A 19,617-nucleotide genomic window follows, 5' to 3' on the forward strand; every position below is an offset into this window, starting at 1 on the left:
AGTAGGCATAACTCCCAGCAGCGCAAACCCTATGGCTGCCAGTTAGCAATACCACATAATGGGTCAGAGAAGGGCACTGTCTGCAGTTAACGTAATATGTTTGCCCATATGTTAATGCTGTTCAAACCTGTATGTATGGTTCTTTAATTGAATGCATTTATTACTCGGGCGCGCACTCTAAGTAAATGTTGTAACCTCTGAGGGCCCTACTGTCAGTGGCTCCAGTATACAAAAGCGTGCAGCTCTGAAACACGCCTGACCTACGTATGCTTATCAGAAACTCTTGCACCTCTCAATGTTCAGCATCATATATTTTTGGGAGCCAGTGCCATCAAGATTTCACATTTATTTTGTCCTTGGAACTAGTAGTCCCAGGCCCTGCAACACAAATCCTTCAGCTGCCAATCTACAGTAAAACATTATGTAGCAGGAATGGGAAGTGTCTGCTGCCGAGGTAATATTTGTCTCCATATGTTAATGACCTTCAATCTTGTACAACATTGATGATGATGATTATTAGTTAGAGTGACTGTTCCAAAAAAATGTTGTGAGCTCAGACTGCACTACTGACAGTTTTTGTAGTAAAAAAAGTGAACACACATTTCCAAAGTTTAGCACTATGAGGCTATGTATACTGCTCCCAGAATGCTCTGCGATTTGATGCAAATAATTGCAGAAGCTTAAAAGCAAGTTTGATAATACTTTGCTTTTAAAATAAAATGTTCATAAAAAAGAGAAAGCAGGAAATCAAACATTTTGATAAACTACTATAAAATTTCAGTTACCATTTTTTTGCAGCATCATTTAATAACGTGTTAATCGATGCTAGTATTTCCCAAAAATATTCTTTATGGAAAATCTCTGTAACTAGTTTCAATAGGATAATGGGAAACAAAATTCAACAAGCATTGGCAAACACAGTAGGTCTGAAATTGATGGTCACCTTTTTACTTTTGTCATTGTGTGACTCCATATGGCATCGTGTTTGTAAAACGTTATTGGCATGTAAGCTGCTGGGCCCTCACTATAACTACTATAAAAAACTTTGGTAAAAGCAAAAAATATTTTTGGTTTTATAAATCACAAACTTCCACAGTAGTTACTGGCACTGAACAAAACTACTTTGTGTGCCGATATGCTCCTTGTGAAACAGCATAATGCTGTGACTCACAGTGAAGCCATCCGATACAAAGACAGAGGGAGAGAGACAGGAGAGAGAGCAGAGTGGATGAGAGTGGATGAGAGAGAGAGAGAGAGATGTAATAAACGCAAAAGGTCAGTCACGGTTAATGCCAGACCAAATTAGGGGCCCAATTATTCAAGAAAGTCTCAAAAGTGCACCCATGGTATATGTCCTAGCATTAAGTGCAGCTATACAGCTGTTGTGAATTTCCAAAAATGTACACAAGTAGGACAAGAAATCGTACTCCTAGAAAATATTTGTGAAATATATTTTAACATGAGCAAATTTGCATGTGTAGATTTGCTCATGTGAAAATCTGAATGTTTACAAATTCACTTTTCCTCCAACCCCTTTTTTCCCAACTCAGGAAGAAGGTTGATGTCTGCCATTGTCAGGAAGAAATTTCCAACATTCTTCACTATGACAAAAGATTAGAGAAGAGTTGGTAAAAACCTTTAAAACATGGAGGTTAGTGGGTTTGCACAGACTCAAAAGGCTATTCGGACCCTGGAACTATGTTTACCATGTAAATACATATAAAGTTTTTATTTCAAAAAGCTATTCACCTTTAAAAATGCAATATTAATTACAACGCACTTTTCATTTTCTTCTCAACAGGCCCAATGTTTCGAATGCAGCAGATGACTTCAATTCATAAAAGCAAATATAAATCATACTTGCCTTTTACTGCCTGTATATGTAAAAAATGTGCTAATTTTGTTGAGTCTAAACACACCTTTTGGATTAAGACTATGGAAGAGTGGTATAAAAATATAATTCATTCTATTGTCAGATATCTATCTTGGTGATAGTGGAATTACCACTACTTTTTAGACAACCATTCAACAATAATGTGAAGAGGAGCGGTGTTGCTTCTTCACCTTCAAAGAGGAAGATTGACATTTATATTTCAACAGGTAAACAAAATAATTGCTCAATTAAAAAAACAAAAAATAAGTAGGAATGTTAGACAAAATCTGCTCCAACTCTAAAAGGATTGTGCAAATCGTAACAGGTGAAAAAAAGTGTGTCTCAATATTACTTTTTAAGATAATTTGGACACAAGACAAGGCTGCAAGAGTGTCCAAATATCTAATTAGATATCTTGCATGTGATCATATGTTACTTAAAAACATACTTATGCAGTATTTGTTCTAAACACCCTTTCACTGCTTTCTTCCATACCTTCAAAAAAGATTTAATGAATTTACATGAATAGTCTTTCAGGTCTGTATATCTCTAATGTAAAACAATCATACTTGTTTTCTCTTTTGTAACTGACATATGTAAACTCATCAGTCACTCCTATGGTAAGCCTTTACAATCCTGAATGCTGAGTGCTGAGTTTTGTGTGAGGGGATGCCCATACATAACCAAGCTAACTTTTCTTCAGCTACATAGAAACATGTAGTGTAACCTGTCAAACACTTTGAAATAGTACCCTCCCACTAGTCCTAGAGGTGGATGTAGAATTTAACCGTTCTTCATAAAATAGAATTGGATGTCACTAAGTACAAAGTATTTCTGTATTATGGAAGCCCTAATGCGTTCCTTAAAGATTTAAGCGAAGTCCAAACACATACTAACTGAAACACACCAACCATTGGTAACCTGTAAAATTTGCCAAACAACTCTTTCAAGGTGTAAACAATCCCAAAAATACTCCTTTGGCACATCAAATATAGTACAAAACACATAAACAACTTGCACCACAACAACGTTGCTTGAGCTGCAACACCAAGATTGCAGGACAACCACTTGCTGCTGCACCAAGCACATCAACAGCTGCAACACCATCTTTAGCAAACAGTCCATATTCGCATATTGATCTTGAGTTTCATGAACTTAAATTTCTATGCATTTATTGTGATGAACTTTTGTGTTATGCAAACAGTATATCAACCTCATCAAAAACAAGAAACAGGAGCAGCGCTGTCCTCAACATTAGTTATTAGACATTTATCAAGCTTTTTTGTTGTAAAAACTACCCCTTCCGAAGGCAGTTGAAAATGTGCACACTTGCTGCCTTTCTTGGCTAGGGTTATCAATTAATCTTGAATTTCTTATTCTGATTAAAACTTGTGGCCATTTATTGAGCCTTTTTGTTGTACCTACTACCCCGGCCGAAGGCAGTGGTAAATTTGGACATTTACTGCCTTTCTTGGCTGGGGTTATCAATTATTCTTGAATTTGATATTCTGATTCAAACTCGTGGCCCTTTATCAAGCCTTTTTGTTGTACCTACTACCCCAGCTGAAAGCAGTGGGATATTTGCACACTTGCTGCCTTTCTTGGCCGGGGTTGTCAATTGTCCTTCTTGTAATACAAATTCAAAGTGCAGGCCCTTTATTGAGCCTTCTTGTTAACTATATCTCGTGAATGTCAGTGGGTAATTTGCGCACTTCCTGACGTTCATTTATAAACAAAAGCTTAAAAGTCTACCAATATTAAAAAAGATCCGGTATAGTCTATGGTTATCAAATCATCTCTTTGTTATTGTAATTCAAAGTACAGGCCCTTTATTGAGCCTTCTAGGTAACTACTACCCGTGAATGGCAGTGGGCAATTTGTGCACTTCCTGCCGTTCATGTATAAACAAAATCTTAAAAGTCTAACAATATTAAAAAAGAGCCAGTATAGTCTATGGTTATCAAATCTTCTGTTTGTTATTGTAATTCAAAGTACTGGCCCTTTATTGAGCCTTCTTGCTAACTACTACCGGTGAATGGCAGTGGGTATTTGAACACTTTGAGCCTTTCATATTTTTTACATTATTCTTCTACCACTCCATCAACACATCATCTACACGGAAACACGCCTACTTACTGCCTTTCTTGGCTATGGTTATCAACTATTCTTCTATTTCATATCTGTATTCAAAGTGCAGGCCCTTTATCGAGATTTTTTCATGTAGATACTGCACTGCCAGAAGGAAGTGGGAAATTTGCGCACTTACTGCATTTCTTCACAGGGATTATGAACTATTGTTCAATTTCATATTCCTATTCAAAGTGCAGGACCCTTATTGAGCCCTTTTTATTCAATCAAATACCACAGCCGAAGGCAGTGGGAAATTTGAACACTTGCTGCCTTCCTTGGCCGGGGTTATCAATTATCCTTCTTCTAATACAAATTCGAAGTACAGGCCCTTTATTGAGCCTTCTTGGTAACTATTACTCGTGAATGGCAGTGGGTAATTTGCTCACTTCCTGCCTTTCATGTCTAAAAAAAGCTTAACAAAAGTCTACCAATATTAAAAAAGAGCCAGTATAGTCTTTGGTTATCAAATCTTCTGTTTGTTAATGCAATTCAAAGTACAGGCCCTTTATTGAGCCTTCTTGGTAACTACTACCCATGAATGGCAGTAGGTAATTTGCACACTTGCAGCCTTTCTTATTTTTTACATTATTCATCTTACACTCAATCAACACATCATCTACACATACACACACACCTACTGGCTGCCTTTCTTGGCTGCGGTTATCAATTATCCTTCTTGTAATACAAATTCAAAGTGCAGGCCCTTTATTCAGCCTTCTTGGTAACTATTACTCGGGAATGGCAGTGAGTAATTTGCACACTTGCGTCCTTTATTGCGTCCTTTATACCGCACAGTGTGTGTACTTTGTGCACTTGCTTAACTCCTTAGATGAGAAACCCGTTCTCAGGCTCCCACTGCGGAATCCGACTCACAGTCTGTAATGGACTGGAAAACCAAACGCCCATTTCCTTTACAAAGCAGTGGGTTGTTTCCACATCTGCTACCTTTCTTCCTTTTCACATTATTCTGCATCCACTGCCTGAAACACACCTACCTCCTAACTTTCTTGCAGCCTTTGCCAAGTATTATTCTAATTCAAAGTAGAGTCCCTGAAATGGGCTTGGTGTTGTAATTTTTCAGCTCTACTGCCCACAATGGAACTTAATGCACTTACATTGCTTCCTTCGATGTTATACCCATTTCTTGTGCTCCCACTGCAAAATTCGATGCCCTATCCGTACAATGAGTTGGAAATCCAAAGATCCACTTCCCTGACAACGCAGTGGATAGTTTGCGCGTCTGCAGCCTTTCTAATTTTTCACCTTTTTGATCTTCCACTCAATCAACACACCATCTACACGTAACACACACCAACTTGCTACCTTTTTTGGCTCCAGTTATCAATTATTCTGATTCAAACTCGTGGCCCTTTATTGAACCTTTTTGTTGTAGCTACTACCCCAGTCGAAGGTACTGGTAAATTTGGACACTTACTGCCTTTCTTGACTGGAATTATCAATTATTGTTCAATTTCATATTATGATTCAAAGTCAAGGCCCTTTATCAAGCCTTTTTCATATAGATGCTGCACTGGCAGAAGGCAGTGGGAAATTTGTACACTTGCTGCATTTCTTCGCAGGGGTTATGAACTATTGTTCAATTTCATATTCCTATTCAAACTGTAGTCCCTTTAGCAAGCCCTGTTTATTCTATCAACTACCCCGGCCGAAAGCAGTGGAAAATTTGAACACTTGCTGCCTTTCTTGGCTGGGGTTATCTATTATCCTTCTTGTAATACAAATTCAAAGTGCAGGCCCTTTATTGAGCCTTCTTGGTAACTATTACTGATGAATGGCAGTGGGTAATTTGCACACTTCCTGCTGTTCATGTATGAAAAAAAGCTTAACAAAAGTCTACCAATATTAAAAAAGTTATGTACAATGTATCCCGAGCAGTATCAAACCTTATACAAAGCAACTTTTAAATAAAACATCATAATCCAGAGTAGGTGTCAATCTTCTTCTTTAATGTTCTTTACAGCCTCTCTTTGGATTGCTAGCCAACACGTGTTTCGTCTAATTAAAGCAGTATATGCATTTAGACTTCATCAGGGCTAGAATGTATAACAGAGACAACAATTACAAACTAAATATATCAAATAAAACATATTTAAAAGCAACTTAGAGAGGGCAAGTTTTAATCTGAACCTCAACATGGCATTGTCACTATAAATGACAGGAGCGTTCAGAGCAAGGTTTCACCTCTGTGTCAGTGTAGTAGAGTGAGTCAACACCCCAGTGTGAATTCACCACTTTTCAAGTATACCAAATAACACCAAAAGACTCCTACCATTGTTTATGAAAGAAAAGAAGTGCAAGATAGACTTATAAGACCCTAAGCAAAAAAAACAATAATTTAAATCATTAAAAGTGAGAGAGAAAAGAATATCCCAAAACACACGTCTAACCTAGTGCTGTTCAAAAAAGTAAATTCCAAATGCCTCCAAACAATTGGATCTCAGTACGTGAAAAAAGTGTTAACCTGAAATAATGGCTCACCAGTATGTTAATTGCGAAAATGGCGTCACCAATAGCTTTCTGTTCCAAGCGGCGTTTATTATAAGCTGTACAACACACAAATCACAAAAAAGGATTTTACTATATAAGGTCTAACTCGACCACAGAGTGATAGTGACACCAGTCAGTAGACCGACCTCAATACTCACAGTAAGTAAAATTAGATGGTCGAATTGGTGAAGAAGTAGCACTTCTGTTATTGTCAATAAATGAAACCCTCGTCAGGGCAAATCCGCTTTCCACATCTAAAGCGAAGGATATATTGATATTAAACCTCGGCGCTATGTTTACATGAAATATCTGTCACGCAATTGCTAAAACGTTGTATACTTGCCCTACTCGTACTATTTTAACATACTCGAGTCAGGGCACGTTAAAATCACTCGGCGAGCAGCCGTTCAAACAATGACAAAAATTCCGACTTTACATTACGGTGTTAGCGAGTCGTTCAATAGCAATTAGAACAATGTGTTATACAATTTAAGGGTTCAGAAGGGATGAAAATATTCGTAATTTTCTTGCCTATGTAGGTTATGATGTTTTAAATCACGATGGCACCACGAGCATGGAGTCTAGCACCCGCGCCATCTTTTAGTGTCAATTTATACTGTGACTCAATTACAAAAGAGGGACCAATACTTCCCCGGTTTGAGACTCTTCCAAAATGGCGCCCATTATTGTATATTCGTCTGTAATCCAGGTCAAAAAACTCAATTGAGTACTCTAAAAGTGCATCTAAAAGCACAGGACCGCATAAGTCAATTACCCTTGTCAAAATCAGGGTATAAGTAGTATTGGGTACCTATTTCTGTCTAAATCTACCAATAAAACAATGTAGTGGCCAGAGCATAAAGAAAAAACGAATTGTGTGTAAAAGATTAACTGTGTCCATAAAGTGAACCAGAGCCAATATTAGTTTGTGCATGAACCCGTTTTACAAAGGATAAAGGTGATTATAATGTTAGTAAGATGATTCCATTCAGCATGTAATCCTAAAACAGGGCAGTTTCTCATTATCTAGAACCCTGTTATAAGTAATACATCATATCAGTAAAATGCTGGTCATGTGCATTTACAAGATTGCAAGAATTAACAACATGAACAAACAACACATCCACAATATGTGACGAGAAGTCTATACAGTTCATATGTAATCAAAACATTCATCCTAAAAAGTATTGTAGTTCATTGTCAAAATCTAGTCCCTTATCTACTGCACGCAAAGTTAAAATCCAGCGAGCCTCCCTCTGTCGTAGTCTAAGCTCTCTGTTGCCGCCCCTCACATCTATCTGAACATTCTCTATCCCATGGAATGTAAACGTGGGGTGGGCACCCTGTGATCCACAATCAGCAGCGTGAGTAGCAATTGGATATCTGGTATCTGATTCTTCAGAGCCCTGAAGTGTTCTGATATCCTGTCCTTAAGCCTCCTAATGGTGCTTCCAACGTAGATCAATTCGCATTTACAAATCACAGCATACACTACGTAGGTAGTATTGCAGTCAATATGTGTGGTAATGTTGTAATTTTGCGAACCATTGTAGCTAAATAGGGGTATGCCCTGCATCATCCTACTACACATACTACAGTTTCCGCATCTAAAAGATCCAATACCTCTTATGTGTAGCCAATTAGGATCTTGTGAATGTTGTCTAGGATAACGATGGCTTAGGATATTCCTGATTGTCTTTCCCTTACGGTAAGACACCAACGGGAGGCCTACAATATGTGGGCGGAGCCCAGGGTCAGCTGTTAGGAGGAACCAGTACTTATTCAGTATCCTATATCTTTTAGAGGACAGGGCATTATAGTTGGTAATAAGGCGCACCATGGACATGTTCTTATTTTTAGTTTTAGTCTTAGATGTTAATGTTTGTTCCCTGGGATGCTCACTAATTCTCTGTTTTGCTCGTGCAACCACTTTATTGTCATATCCCCGAGATAGGAAGCGATGTTCCATATTTCCAATACACTCTAGGAATTCTGGTTACCTGGAGCAGTTTCTGCGTGCTCTGTAAAGCTCTCCATAAGGTATGGAGTTCACTTGCGTTCTCGGGTGGGCGCTGCTACCGTGCAGAGTTGAGTTGCAAGCAGTTGATTTTCTGTGCAGCTTACTGCAAACTTCGTTATTTACAATGAAAAATTCAACATCAAGGAACACTATTCTCTCACTGTTGTAATTTATAGTAAACATCATGTTAGCTTCGTTGTTATTCATATACTTAAAAAAGCATAGTATTTCAGGCTCGCCACCCGTCCAGACTAAAAGGCAGTCATCAATGTACCGTCCATAGTAACAGATAAAATCAAGCCACGGGCAACCACCTGGGCCCCAGATGTGCACCACCTCCAACCATCCCATAAAGAGACAGGCAAAGGAGGCGCAAATCTGGAACCCATAGCAGTCCCACACATCTATCTGTACCATTTCCCATTAAAGAGAAACACATTCTGCTCTGCAATATTAAAAAAGAGCGAGTATAGTCTATGGTTATCAAATCATCTCTTTGTTATTGTAATTCAAAGTACAGGCCCTTTATTGAGCCTTCTTGGTAACTACTACCCGTGAATGGCAGTGGGTAATTTGTGCACTTCCTGCCGTTCATGTATAAACAAAAGCTTAAAAGTCTAGCAATATTAAAAAAGAGCCAGTATAGTCTATGGTTATCAAATCTTCTCTTTGTTATTCTAGTTCAAAGTGCAGGACCTTTATTGAGCTTTCTTGCAAACTACTAGCCGTGAATAGCAGTGGCTAATTTGCACACTTACAGCCTTTCTTAGTTTTTACATTATTCATGTTCCACTCAATCAACACATTATCTACACGTACACACACCTACTTGCTGCCTTTCTTGGCTATGGTTATCAACTATTCATATTCGTATTCAAACTGCAGGCCCTTTTTGTTGTAACAATTACCCGAGCCGAAGGCTGTGAAAATTTGCACACTTCCTGCCTTTCTTATCTGGGGTTATCAATTACTCTTGAATTTCATATTCTGATTCAAAGTCGAAACCCTTTATCGAACCATTTTTTTGTACCTACTACCCCGGCCAAAGGCAGTAGGAAATTTGCACGCTTGCTGCCTTTTTTTGCTGGGGTTATCAATTACTTTTGAATTTCATATTTTGATTCAAACTCATGTCCCTTTATCAAGCCTTTTTTTATGTAGATACTACTTTGGCAGAAGGCAGTGGCAAATTTGCACACTAACTGCCTTTTTTGGCTGGGGTTATCAATTATTCTCGAATTTCATATTGTGATTCAAAGTCAAGTCCCTTTATGGAGCCTTTTTGTTGTAGCTACTACCTCGGCTGAAGTCAGTGGGAAATTTGCACACTTGCAGCCTTTCTTGGCTGGGTTTATCAACTATTCTTCAAGTAATTCAACTTCAAATTCCAGACCCTTTATTGACCCTTTTTGCTAACTATTACTCGTGAATGTCACTGGGTAATTGGTGCACTTCCTGCTGTTCATGTATAAAAAAAAGCTTAACAAAAGTCAACCAATATTAAAAAAGAGCCAGTATAGTCTATGATTATCAAATCTTCTGTTTGTTATTTTAATTCAAACTACAGGCTCTTTATTGAGCCTTCTTGATAACTACTACCTGTGAATGGCAGTGGATAATTTGCACACTTGCAGCCTTTCTTAGTTTTTTATATTATTCATCTAGCACTCAATCAACACATTATCTACACATACACACACCTACTTACTGCCTTTCTTGGCTATGCTTATCAACTATTCTTCTATTTCATATCTGTATTCAAAGTGCAGGCCCTGTATCAAGCTTTTTTGTTGTAGCTATTAACCTGTCCAATGGCACTGGAAAATGTACACACTTGTTGACTTTCTTCGCACGGATTATCAACAATTGTTCAATTTCATATTTTGATACAAAGTCAAGGCTCTTTATCAAGCCTTTTTCATGTACATACTATCCCGGTAGAAGATAGTGGGAAATTTGCACACTTGTTGCATTTCTTTGCAGGAGTTATCAACTATTGTTCAATTTCATATTCCTATTCAAAGTGCAGGCACTTTATCAAACCTTGTTGTTGTATCAACTACCCCAAAAAAAGGTAGTGGGAAATGTGTGCATTTGCAGCCTTTCTTTGCAGAGGTTATGAACTATTGTTTAATTTCATATTCCTATTAAAAGTGCAACCCCTTTATCGAGCATTTTTGTTGTAGCTACTAGCCCAGCCGAAGGCAATAGGAAATTTGCACACTCGCTACCTTTCTTGGCTGGGGTTATCAATTATTGTTAAATTTAATATTCCTATTCAAAGTCATGACCCTTTATCAAGCCTTTTTGTTGTACCTACTACCCCAGCCAAAGGTTAATACTGTAAAAGTAATCTTTAAAATTTGCCAAACAACTCTTTCAAAGGGTAATCCATCCAAAAAATACTTCTTTAGCACACCAAATATAGTGCGACGCGTGAAGAACTCGCACCTCAACAACTTTGCTTGAGCTGCAACACAAACATTGAAGGGCAACTCACTTCCTGCTACACCGAGCACATCAACTGCTGCAACAGCATCTTCAGCTAACAGTCCATACTCACATATAAATCTTGATTTTGTTCAACCTATATTTCTATGCATTTATTGCAATAGACTGTTTCACATAACAGAAAAGTTCATCAACCTCATCAAAAACAAACAGGAGCATAGCTGTCCTCAACATTACTCATCAGACATTTATCAAGCTTTTTAGTTGTAAGAACTACTCCGTCCAAAGGCAGTAGCAAATTTTCACACTTGCTGCCTTTCTTGCCCGGATTAGTCAATTATTGTTCATTTTAATATTCTGATTTAAAGTCAAGGCCCTTTATCAAGCCTTTTTCATGTAGATACTACCCCGGCAGAAGGCAATGGGAAATTTGCACACTAGCTCCCTTCCTTGGCTGCGGTTTTCAATTATTCTTGAATTTCATATTCTAATTCAAACTCGTGGCCCTTTATTGAGCCTTTTTGTTATAGCTACTACCCCGGCCAAAGGTAGTGGTAAATTTGAACACTTACTTTTTTTTTTGTCCTCATATATGCCACCAGTAGATATTAGCTCTAAATGGGCGTACTCCAGGCCACTGACACAAAGCAACCTTTCCTGCCCTTGAGTTTGTGGATAGCCGATGGAGATTGCCCAGAGGTAGGTCATTTCCAGTCCTACTCCCTCTCACGATGTTGCTTGCCACATAGGGAGGACGGGACCACTTAACCTCTGGCATAATCATTGGACTTTGTTGTTATTTGTCACACCATGCTTTTAAGGCAGACCAAAGTTTAACAGAATTTACCCCTCCACACAACAAATCCAGTTTGCTCACCGCCATAATATTTCTAAGACAATCAGCAAATTTGGGAGGGTGTTCAGATTTCCATTCTATACAGATCTCCCTCCTGGAAATAACATCCACATAAAAGAAAAAATGTGATATATAACTATTTATAAGATAATCAGAAGGGAAACCAAAAAAGACTAGTCTAGGAGTACATGCAATTGGTGATAAGAGTACTTCTTCTAGAAAGCTACACACCTGTCTCCAATAGCTAACTATTTCAGGGCATCCAACAAACATATGACCATCATCTGCTGCTGGAAACCTACATCTTGGACATGAGTACTCTTCTATTGCGATTTTTGAAAGCTTCGCCGGAGTTCAATAGGCCCTATATGCAGTGAATAAGTGGTTTCTTCTCAAGTTGGATGGTTTTATAATTTTCTGAGAAAGTGTGAAAGAGTCTATCCAGACTTTTGATATAACACCTGGAATCTGTACTGAAGAGGTGTCCCATAACTTAGTTATTTCACCCTCTAAGTTATCCTTGCTTCCCACCAGTGTTCTATACCACACAGCTACCTCCCCCTTCCATCCCTTCTCCCTACTTATTAATTCAAGAAGAGAACTCTCCACTTCTGTGTTCCAACTTTGACTTCCCCACCACGAAGACAGCTTGTAAAATTTGAATCTTGTTATAGAACCTTCTGTTAAGCTTCATAGGGTTTCCCAGCTTAATAATGTCGAGCCATTGCACAGGTCCGCCATTTCATGAGGCCAGCTTTTCTCAACGGGAGAGCAAGTTGATCCATTAGGCATTCTGGAGTGCCGGGGGAATCGCAAATTGGAGCTTGAGAATGGTAATAAGGGATATTTAAGATTCTTCTTATCGATTGCCAATTATCTAGGGCTGTCCGTAAAAGCTTCAAACACATTTTTTTAAAGAACTTCTGATCTCCAAACTTAAAAAGAAAAAAAATCTGAACTATGTGGAAGGTCTGATAACATGGCCTGAAAGAGTCTGCCATGTGAGGTGGAATCCAACTTATTAACTAAGAGTCTAAAATTTTTAAACTGAAATGCGTAGCAATAGAGAAGTAAATCTGCGAGTGCCAACCCACCAAATTTTAGTCCCCTTCTCCACTTCTTCCAGGCTATTCTGGGGGACTTAGTAGCACAAATAAAGGAGCCAATCCTCCCTTGCAAATTAGAAATATCTTTTTTGGTAAAGGTCAAAGGAATAGAGTTGAATAAAAAGGTAAACTTAGGCAAGATTATCATTTTGACCAGGTTCACCCTACCATAGATGTTTAAAGGCAAGGTGTTCCAACGGGTCAAGAGCTTCCTGACTTCCTTTACCACTATTGACCAACTGGTCTTAGAAATTTCTCCCAGATTATGAGTGAGATGGATCCCCAAGTATCTCATTTTTAATTTTGCTTCTGGGATCGGGGTAAGATTGTTCCAGCTCATTATGTCCGTTTTATCTTTGTTGATGCTATACCCCGATACTGTACCAAAATCTTTGGCCAATGCAAATAGCCGGGGTATTGCCTCCTCTGGGTTAGACGTATAAAGAGGGAGGTCATCGGCATAAAGAGATGTCTTAAGCATTAAGTCTCCCAATATGAATGATTTGATTACTAAATCTTGCCTTAGAGAGCAAACAAAAGGCTCAATATAAATATCAAATAAGAGGGGGGATAGGGGACAACCCTGCCTTGTTCCTCTAGAGATATTCAGCCATTCGGACAGACTACCATTCACCAGAATTTCTGTCCTGGGACCTCTATATAGTGTCTCAATTCCTTTAATAAAAATTTCCGGAAAACCAAATTTTGTCATTGACTTCCACAAGAAGAGCCAGTTAATTTGATCAAACGCTTTTGCAGCGTCTATTGATACAATAGTAAGCGGTGTCTTCTTCTCAATTGCTGTATCTTTTGCTCCAATAACTTGAAATGTCAGTTCATTCAATTGGCGGCCAGGTATAAACCCTCTCTGGTCTGGGTGAATAATAGACTTAATTATTTTAGCTAGTCTAGATGCCAATATACAAGAATAGATTTTTGAGTCCGGGTTTAGGAGCGAAATCGGTCGATATGACTCAATCTTTTTCGGATCTTTATTCGGTTTAGCTATCGGAGAGATTGTGGCATCTGACCAGGAGGTTGGAGTTTGCTCTCCCTGTAAAAATATTTTATTAAAAAGTCTTAGTAGTGGGGCTAAAGTTTCTTCAATGTTATCTTTATAAACCTCAGTCGGCAGTCCATCAGGTCCAGCAGCCTTATTTATAGCCATCTTTTTCAGTTGCGACCTAACCTCTCCCTCCGTAATCTCAGTAACTAGAAAAGCTTTATCAGAGTCACTCAACTGGGGCAACTCTCTCAAAGCCCACCAGTTATCCAGCTCTTCCAAACCCCGGCTTTTCTTCTCTTGATATAGTTCCTCATAAAAGGCTCTAGCCTCTCTTTTAATCTCTATTTCCTCTGTTAGAGGCAATCCCGTGCCACGCTGTGTTAAAAGATTGATATTATTTCTGCTCCTCTCTGTCCTTGACTTCCAGGCTAACAAGAAACCACGTTTCTCACCATACTCAAAATTACGAAGCTTGCTTACTTCCCACTTATCTTTGATTTTTTTGTCAGCTCTAGCTCTTAAGTCTGTTTGTAACTCTAATATTTCCCTTTCAAGACCCGGTATTCTAGCTCTATCTTCGGAAGCAGCGAGTTGTAATTGTTGTTCCTTTATTTTTATTAGGTAAAGCTCGTGATTATCTCTTTCTTTTTTAAGTTTCCTATTTTAAAAAAAAATAATAATTTGAACACCTACTACCTTTCTTGGCTGGGGTTATCAATTATTATATAATTTAATATTCTGATTCAAAGTCAAGACCCTTTTTCGAGCCTTTTTGTTGTAGCTACTACCCCAGCCGAAGACCGTGAGAAATGTGCACACTTGCTGCCTTTCTTGGCTGGGGTTTTCAATTATTCATGAATTTTACATTCTGATACAAACTCCTGGCCCTTTATTGAGCCTTTTTGTTGTACCTAAGACCCCGGCCGAAGGCAGTAGGAAATTTTCACACTTGCTGCTTTTCTTGGCTGGGGTTATCAATTATTCTTCAAGTAATTCAAACTTCAGACCCTTTCTTGAACCTTCTTGGTAACTACTACTCATGAATGGCAGTCGGTAATTTGCACACTTGCGTCCTTTCCACTACACAGTGTGTGTACTTTGTGCACTTGCTTAACTCCTTAGATGAGATACCCGTTTCTCAGGCTCCCACTGCGGAATTCGACTCACAGTCTGTAATGGACTAGAAAACCAAACCCCAATTTCCTTTACAAGGCAGTGGGTTGTTTCCGCATCTGCTACCTTTCTTCCCTTTCACCTTATTCTGCATCCATTACCTGAAACACACCTACCTCCTAATTTTCTTGCAGCCTTTTCCAAGTATTATTCTAATTTAAAGTAGAATCCCAGAAATGGGCCCGGTGTTGTAATTTTTCAGCCCTACAGCCCACAATGGTAACTTAATGCACTTACATTGCTTCCTTCGATGTCGTAGCCATTTCTTATGCTCCTACTGCAAAATTCGATGCCCTATCCATATAATGAGTTGGAAATCCAAAGATCCACTTCCCTGACAACGCAGTGGATAGTTTGCGCGTCTGCAGCCCTTCTAATTTTTCACCTTTTTTATCTTCCAATCAATCAACACATCATCTACATGTAACACACACCAACTTGCTACCTATTTTGGCTCCAGCTATCAATTATTTTTCAATTTCATATTCTGATTGAAACTCGTGGCCCTTTATTGAGCCTTTTTGTTGGAGCTACTACCCCAGTCAAAGGCAGTGGCAAATTTGGACACTTACTGCCTTACTAGACCGGGATTATCAATTATTGTTCAATTTCATATTCTGATTCAAAGTCAAAGCCCTTTATCAAGCCTTTTTCATATGGCAGAAGGCAGTGGGAAATTTGTACACTTGCTACCTTTCTTGGCTGGGGTTATCAATTGTTCGTGAATTTCATATTCCGATACAAACTTGTGGCCCTTTATTGAGGCTTTTTGTTGTACCTATGACTCCGGCCTAAGGCAGTGAAAATTTGCACACTAACTACCTTTCTTGGCTAGGGGTTATCAATTATTGTTCAATTTCATTTTCTGATTCAAAGTCAAGGACCTTTATCAAACCTTTTTATTGTACCTAATACCCTGGCCGAACGAAGTAAGATATTTTCACACTTGCTGCTTTTCTTCACTGGGATTGTCAATTATTTTAAAAGTACCTACAAGCTTAGCAACAATATTTTCTTTTGGAAACACATTTTAAACTAATCGTCTCTGTAAAACCTCTTTGACATGTTCAGTCATTTCTCCAATTCTTATCTCTTGTAGAATAGTTTCATATTCAGCATTTTTTCCCTATTGCATATTTGTAATAACTTCCTTATAATAAAAATATAACCAAATGTTACCATTACCAATGCTACATTACATCATTTACTTATACTACCTATGGAACATAACAACAAATTACAATACCAAAAGATATCTGTTGAAGCTTGTTGTGAAGACCCTTGAAGAAAATAAAACTTCTCATTATTGATGACATAAGCATGGTATCAAACTTAATGCTTGCCTTTGTGCATTTAAGAATGCTGCAAACTCTTAAAACAGAGTACCACATATTAGTCTCAATTTATTTATGGCACAGACAATTGTACTATGCCCTCAGATTCTGTTAACTGTACAAAATATCATTCATCAATGTTTGTGTCGAGTAGCACCTTCAATATACATTGCAGACATCAGGGTTCACAACTTCAATTCAGCTTTCCTTCTACATTAATGACAGCATTGAATCCAGCCTTGCTTTACTTAAGGCAGACACAATTTTACTCCGTCATCACATTCTGTTAACTGTACAAAATAGCGTTCATCAATGTTTGTGTCAATTAGTACCTTCAATCTACACTGTGGGCAGCCGAGTTCACAACTTGAATTTAGCTTTCCTTCTACATTAAGGACAGCATTGTTTTCAGCCTTGCTTTCCTGAAGGCAGAGACAATTATATGCACCACCCGCCTCCCTCCCGCCCTCCCTAAATACTTAAATTACCTTTTAAAAATGAATTAAAAACCACTTACCTTGTCCGCTGTGTCCCGGGGGTTATTTAAGTATTTAGGGAGGGCGGGAGGGAGGCGGGTGGCGGGCAACTTCGCTACGCCCACGCAAAGGGCGAAGCAGGCAACACTCCGTGGGCGTAGCGAAGTACTTAGCCCAGGGTTACAAAATAGCTTTCATCGACCTTTGTCTCAACAACTGCCTTCAATCAACACTGCAGACAGCTGGGTTCACAACTTGATTCAGCTTTCCTTCTTCATTAAAGACAGCATTGTATTCAGCCTTGCTTTCCTTAAGGCAGAGACAATTGTACTGTATCCTTACATTCTGTTAACTGTGACAAAATAGCATTCATCGATCTTTCTATCAACAACTACCTTCAATCTACACTGCTGAAAGCTGGGTTCACAACTTGCATTGACCGATCTTTCTGTCAACAACTACCTTCGATCTACTCTGTGGAAAGCTGAGTTCACAACTTGAATTCAACTTTCCTTCTACATTAAGGACAGCATTGCATTTAGCCTTGCTTTCCTTTAAGGCACACACAATTATACTGTATCCTGAGATTCTATTATCTGTGACTAAACGGCATTCATCGACCTTTGTGTCAACAACTGCCTTCAATCTACACTATGGACAGCTCAGTTCACAACTTCAATTGAGCTTTCCTTCTACATTAAGGACAGTATTGTTTTCAGCCTTGCTTTCCTTATGACAGAGACAATTATACTGTGTCCTCAGATACTGTTAACTATGACAAAATAGTATTTATCAATTTTTGTGTCAACAACTGCTTTCAATCTACACTGCGTACACCTGCATTCACAACTTCAATTCAGCTTTCCTTCTACATTGAGGACAGCATTGTATTCTTCCTTGCTGTCCTTAAGGCAGAGACAATTATACTATGTCCTCAGATTCTGTTATCTATGACTAAATGGCATTCATCGATCTTTGTGTCAACAACTGCCTTCAATCTACACTGGCGACAGCTGTATTCACAACTTCAATTCAGCTTTCCTTCTACATTAAGGACAGCATTGCATGTATCCTTGCTTTCAGGCTGGACTGTTCCCATGAGGCACAGGGTCAGACTGATTTGCATATAGCCATGTCTGAACTGGGGTGGCAGAGTGGGCTAAAGAACGGTGATGGATTAAACCCAGATCTTTTGACTGGGTGTGAGTGTTTGATTGTTTCAGATGCTCCGTCCATCACCACCCCCTTTTGTACCGCTTTTGGCCGCCATAAGTGTGGCAGGGTATGCTCAGACGTGAGTCCCTTGCTCACTTTGCCACTGGATTCAAGCAAGCCGGGCTGAAGACGGCTGGAATGCCAGAAACTGGTCCTCGGAAGCTTGTTTCCGGTCCAGGGAAGACATGGCTTGGCGGTTCAGGCTGGACTGTTCCCATGAGGCACAGGGTCAGACTGATTTGCATATAGCCATGTCTGAACCTGGGGTGGCAGAGTGGGCTAAAGAACGGTGATGGATTAAACCCAGATCTCTTGACTGGGTGTGAGTGTTTGATTGATTCACATGCTCCGTCCATCACCACCGCCTTTTGTACCGCTTTTGGCCGCCATAAGTGTGGCAGGGTATGCTCAGACGTGAGTCCCTTGCTCACTTTGCCACTGGATTCAAGCAAGCCGAGCTGAAGACGGCTGGAACGCCAGAAACTGGTCCTCGGAAGCTTGTTTCCGGTCCAGGGAAGACATGGCTTGGCGGTTCAGGCTGGACTGTTCCCATGAGGCACAGGGTCAGACTGATTTGCATATAGCCATGTCTGAACTGGGGTGGCAGAGTGGGCTAAAGAACGGTGATGGATTAAACCCAGATCTTTTGACTGGGTGTGAGTGTTTGATTGATTCAGATGCTCCGTCCATCACCACCCCCTTTTGTACCGCTTTTGGCCGCCATAAGTGTGGCAGGGTATGCTCAGACGTGAGTCCCTTGCTCACTTTGCCACTGGATTCAAGCAAGCCGGGCTGAAGACGACTGGAATGCCAGAAACTGGTCCTCGGAAGCTTGTTTCCGGTCCAGGGAAGACATGGCTTGGCGGTTCAGGCTGGACTGTTCCCATGAGGCACAGGGTCAGACTGATTTGCATATAGCCATGTCTGAACTGGGGTGGCAGAGTGGGCTAAAGAACGGTGATGGATTAAACCCAGATCTTTTGACTGGGTGTGAGTGTTTGATTGATTCAGATGCTCCGTCCATCACCACCCCCTTTTGTACCGCTTTTGGCCGCCATAAGTGTGGCAGGGTATGCTCAGATGTGAGTCCCTTGCTCACTTTGCCACTGGATTCAAGCAAGCCGGGCTGAAGACAGCTGGAATGCCAGAAACTGGTCCTCGGAAGCTTGTTTCCGGTCCAGGGAAGACATGGCTTGGCGGTTCAGGCTGGACTGTTCCCATGAGGCACAGGGTCAGACTGATTTGCATATAGCCATGTCTGAACTGGGGTGGCAGAGTGGGCTAAAGAACGGTGATGGATTAAACCAAGATCTTTTGACTGGGTGTGAGTGTTTGATTGATTCAGATGCTCCTTCCATCACCACCCCCTTTTGTACCGCTTTTGGCCGCCATAAGTGTGGCAGGGTATGCTCAGACGTGAGTCCCTTGCTCACTTTGCCACTGGATTCAAGCAAGCCGGGCTGAAGACG

General features: G+C 39.7%; 1 pseudogene; it reads right to left on the reverse strand.

Moving 5' to 3' along the window:
- Positions 1–6,051: 6,051 nt before the first annotated feature.
- LOC147750538 (hyaluronidase pseudogene) overlaps positions 6,052–19,617 on the reverse strand; it is a 25,996-nt pseudogene continuing 12,430 nt past the window's right edge.

The sequence above is a fragment of the Lissotriton vulgaris genome, chromosome 1_1, assembly GCF_964263255.1.
Source record: "Lissotriton vulgaris chromosome 1_1, aLisVul1.2, whole genome shotgun sequence".
Classification (NCBI taxonomy): domain Eukaryota; kingdom Metazoa; phylum Chordata; class Amphibia; order Caudata; family Salamandridae; genus Lissotriton; species Lissotriton vulgaris.